General features: G+C 43.6%; 1 long non-coding RNA gene across 1 annotated transcript; it reads right to left on the bottom strand.

Annotated features, from left to right (window-relative positions):
* Positions 1-468: 468 nt before the first annotated feature.
* On the bottom strand, positions 469-4,190 carry LOC124669186. Its single transcript, XR_006992050.1, has 3 exons — positions 3,919-4,190; positions 877-1,377; positions 469-719 (listed from the first exon to the last, which is right to left on the bottom strand). It is a non-coding gene; the product is annotated as an uncharacterized LOC124669186 (long non-coding RNA).
* Between the last annotated feature and the right edge of the window lie 951 nt (positions 4,191-5,141).

Below are 5,141 nucleotides of genomic sequence, written 5' to 3'. Positions count from 1 at the left end.
CAACTCTGTGAGCGAATGATTTACTACAAAATACAAACCAGAGGCTAAGGACCAAGGTTTTGGGTCCCGAATGAAAAAAAATCCCGAGGGGGGTCGGGATTGCCGGTTACCGCGGTAACCGGAAAATCCCGACCGGTTACCGGACGAATTCGAAAATCAAAATTTGAATTCAAATTCCTCGGCAGGACAATTTACAGAGGAATTTTGTTAAAATTCAAAAATTTCAGAAAAAGTCAAAAAATTCGGGATTTTTTGGCCGGTATACCGGTTTCCCGAGGGGGGTCGGGAAGTCCGGTTCCCGCCCGGTAACCAGAAATCCCGCCCGGTAACCAAATCCCTGCTAAGGACCATATAATTTCTCAATCCCACAGACTGTTAGCAGTCAACTACCTCAATAAGGCCTCAAAGGATTGGCAAGAGTCTCATGAAAGCCATATCTCGGTCTTCAGGATAAAAGAGTGAACAATCTTCAGCCAAAGAATAATGTACTTCCATCTTTTGTATAGTATGTTTGTATGGAACGAAATATATAATCGGTAGGCCAGAATTTGTTTCTACGTAGGAACTGATAAACTGTATCCTTACTCTAGCAGAAGCTTATGATGGGAGAACCATAATTTACATATCAGATGTCTAAAAAGGCACTCAATGAAGTAGAAGATCAACACAGTTGATACACCATTCTGCCAGTGAAGAAGCACACATACTCTTGACTCTTCCTACATCAAGTTAAGCATCAGCATAGTAACACAATCTACTATTGTCATTCTTCTAGTTTTGTACATAACATCATGGTATTATATTTATATTGTGTATTAAATAAAAAGTTCGATTTTTTTTTTTGCTCAAATGGACTATTCTATCAAACTCCCTTACCTCCATTAGACCAGCCAAACTGATATGAGGATGGCAAATGCAGTTGGGATGCTCACATTATGTACCATGTTGTTCTTCAAGAGATTTCCTTGACGCCAAATCCACAGTTCTGGAAGGCGGACAACTTGGTTCACCATCATGGCCAGGTCATGGCATTCAGCTCGGTGCAGCATGGCCAATTCAGGTGTGCCCCTTGACCACTGCTGAGTACAATGGCAGCCCTCATCCTTGGAATAAGCTAGATGTCGCAACCAATCTTCTCTAATAATCCGGATGTTGTCGTCCTGGACTACGTTGTGCAGCTATCGCCGCAACACGCAGCGGTCACATCCCCGCCGGATGATCTCCTCAAGCAATGTGACATCATCCTCCTTGACGGCGATGTGTGCATACATGGCCGTGTCGCCCACAGGCAGGCCGTTTCCATCCTCCGCCTGAAGATGCACCACAGGCTTGTGGCTCCTGCTTAAGGCCTCCATAAAGGAACTTTTCCTCCTGGATCTGCATTTACATTGCAAGATATCTAAATGAGACTGACTATAATACTTAGAATTCAAATTATTAAAGAAAAATCACAAATAGTGATACGAAATTCTGAATATGAAAAAAACATGAACTTAATATCACGTAACAAATTTGTATCTGAATTCAAATTTGCAAAGCATACATCTAGGACATGGATCAGCACAATTATTCTCTAGCAGTATCCTAACACTTTGCTCACTCCCATTGGAAGCAGCTATATGCTGTTAAGAAATCATCACCTTAAAATTAAAATTCAGATAGAAAAATACAATATAATAGGAACTAACTAACAACATTGTGTCTCCAATTCATTGGTGTCCGAGCCGCATTTCGGAGCCGATGCAGCACCAAGTCCTCTCCTCTAGACGCTGCAGTGCAGAGTGTGATTGGCAGATGAGGCTAGCATGTGCCTTCAACTTTATGAGAAAAAAAGAACGAACAGCATGGAAGTAAGAATATTTGTAGAGAAGACAATAAATGTTGATTTAAAGTAATAAGTTGAAGGTTGTATAGCTAGATTGGAGTGAATGCGTTAACGACATAGAAGGATCACAATATAGCCCAAGAGAATTTTCTAAGGAGATAGATTCAGGGATGGTGTATGTTTGGCTAGTGTCATCTAAGAGACTAAGAACCAACTTCCCTCGGTCTTTTGGAAATAGTGAAAAGACAGATTGTACTGATCTTATATGTATGTGACAATCACTCTTATATTGAGGATAAGATATGGAGGTGGAGGTTGAAAATTGGTAGGAGTATATCTTGCAAACGGAATCCATATATTGCATCTCTGATATCAAAGTGGCTATATTTCACTATTATTACAATCTAGATAGTTTTATGTATGAATAGATGACTATTATTAGAGAAAGTTGACTGCACCATGTCATATGATGGATATTGTTATTAAAAGAGCCAGTATGAGAGAGAGAGAGAGAGAGAGAGAGAGAGAGAGAGGGGGGGGGAGATTAAACAAAAAACCTCAGTACAATATTGAACAAGGGCAACCTAATATCATTTTTCCTTCTATGCATCTATTATTATGCAGAACAGGGAACCAAACAAAATTATATATTAGTTTTGAAAAGCCTCTGGATTGCAAGTACATGATGATAGGTTTATAGCAAGTCCACAAAACTTTTTAATAGCTAGGCCACACTGGGTAGAGAGCCACATCACAACACTGTATGCTATCTAAATCACAATGGATAGAGAAGCACAAGTATCACTCGCATATGAACTGAAAGGTCTACTTTTATTCAGACTGTCCATATAGCCCCTCAAGCCATTGTCCTAGAAAAGGCATCCATTTCTAATCCGGTGACCATTACACATGTTTCTTCTTTATATCATTCTACACTGTACACCTTTATCTTTTATACATACCATGCTTCTATTTTTCTCACCTCATATTTTTAAACTCCACTTTTCAATGTTTTTTTGTACAACAAATATTGCCAGTTCTCAAATTCATTTATATTTTTACATAATCCGTTTGAGATAAAAGTAACGTTTTTCACCATCTGTGCATGAACTGGAACATTTTATTACTAAAACTGTAATCAATCTTTTATTCTGTCTTTTGAAAGATTTGTAACTCGAATTACCAACAAACTCATGATTTATTTTAGAATAATCATTTATTCTGTATCTAATTTAGGCTGTAGGATGAACATATAAATTAGTTGGACTTCTTCCATTTCATATACTTCCATTCAATTCTTGTATATAAGATTCAAAAACAAGTATCTGACCATTTTGCACGAAAAATATATTTCCACTTTCCATCATACATAAATTAATAACTTGAAGGGATAACTGCAAAGCAAAGCCCAATGGCCAAATACACATGTGTTGTTGGTGTTGGCCTGTCGGGGGTCTGAACTTGGAACAGGAAAAATGCTTGCACATCAAAACAAGAACTATGAAGAAATAGCATTCTAGCAACTAAACGGAGGAGCATATCAGGGCAAAATACATGAACGAAAATCACCATCACGGATATGTTTATCCACGAAGATCTGCAACTCTCTCAAACATTAAAGAAGAAGCAGCAAGAAAATATCAGGCGGCTCTCTAGAATCCTAGCAAAAGCAACAACCACCGTCCTACTCCGATTGCCTCTTCGAATGCCGCTTCCAGGAGCACGAGAAAGTGTAGTTGGCTTACCCTGTAGCAAGAACAGGCCTGGCTAGGCTTTTTGCAGGAAGAACAGAGGGCATAGATGATCGTGGGGCAGCAAACAAAAAAAAAAGCATGCACCACGGCACAGTGCGGTAGCTCTAGTGCTGTCAGTGCGGCCGTCACTACAGTGATGTAGTTGCCATCTGTGATACTTAGGTTCGCATCTGTGGTCACCGCGCAGTGGATGCAGCACCATACAATGGATGGTCACTGCACTTGGGTGGTGATGCGATGAGATCCGGTCACAAAATCGCCATCGAGGCGCTCCCGGTCGTAGTTCTTTCAAGGATCTTGACGGTATGGAGAATTTTAGGGGAGAGAGAGGCTACACACCTGTAGGAGAGCCGCCATCGAGATGGCGCCATGGTCGGAGCGCTCAGCTCGTGGAGGATATGCCGAGGCGATCGGGTTCCACGGACCTCTTTTCACGGCATGGCGAAGTGGAGGGGGGCCTTGTGCAACCCTCCCCGCGTTGCGCCTCCTCGTCGAGATTGCCGGCGACATTGTGGCGGAGTAGACGGTGTCGTGCCGAAGTCCTCCCCGTGACCCGCCTCCTCCTCACGACTCATGGTTGTTGGCGGCGAGGTGCCGGATTCGACGGCGGCCTGGCGCCACGCTGCCCGCGACGCGCCCCCAGGTGCTCATCGGAGGCGTCATTGCAGAGCCTCTAGCGACGGGCCTCATCGCACTTGTAGTCGGCGGCCTGGTGGAGCCTGCTTCGCGAAGCGCCTCCTCGCGCCGTCGGACGCGCCCTGGCGAAGGCCCCCATGACGCGCTCGTCGGCGGCGGCCTAGCGAAGGCTCCCGCGGTGCGCTCAACCCTCGCCTCCTCCCAGATTCCTTGCTCCCATGTCCCGCTGCGATTTAGAGAGAGAAGGGGATAAGGAGATTCGGCTGAGCGGTTGGATGCATCGCGCACGCACTGCCTCCTCTCGCTTCTCGCATCGATTGGATCCGGGATTGGGTTTGTGCAGGATGTTGGGTCAACACACAAGGATAGACCAACGCCTGGATTCCGACAAACTAAACCGGCACGTCAAGCAAAACAAAAGATAAACGCAAGCTCTAGACAGCTGTGGGCCAGGATGTTGGGTCAACACACAAGGATAGACCAACGCCTGGATTCCCACGCCTTTGCAGCTAAAGGCACACGGCTGAACCACCGGCAACCCTGCATGAAGAAAAAGAACACCAAAATTGTAGGCGTGTCCTGATCTCTTCCAAAAATCTCAGAGGCACCAAAACAAATCCACACTAACATGTAGACACAAATAAAACGGTAACGTGTCAGTCTACAATTAATTCTCATCCCTCCCCAAAACTCTCTCAAAACACGAAACTGTTCACGCTTAATATAGTAAAATATGTAGTGTTTTAGGTGAACCGAGGCAGTGAACTGCTTTAATTGTTGTTTTAAGCATCGATGGCACGGAGTAGCAGATATTTGCTGCCCTGAGATCAGTGATAGTTTCCACTCATCCGTCTTAAGATATTTGCAAGCAAGCGATTTTAACGTGCAACATGCTAATCAAAAAAAGATTATTTGAAAATTTATGG

Source organism: Lolium rigidum, chromosome 7 (assembly GCF_022539505.1).
Source record: "Lolium rigidum isolate FL_2022 chromosome 7, APGP_CSIRO_Lrig_0.1, whole genome shotgun sequence".
NCBI classification, from domain to species: Eukaryota; Viridiplantae; Streptophyta; class Magnoliopsida; order Poales; family Poaceae; genus Lolium; species Lolium rigidum.
The sequence above is the reverse complement of the archived record's forward strand: the minus strand, read 5'-3'. Positions and strand labels throughout refer to the sequence as shown.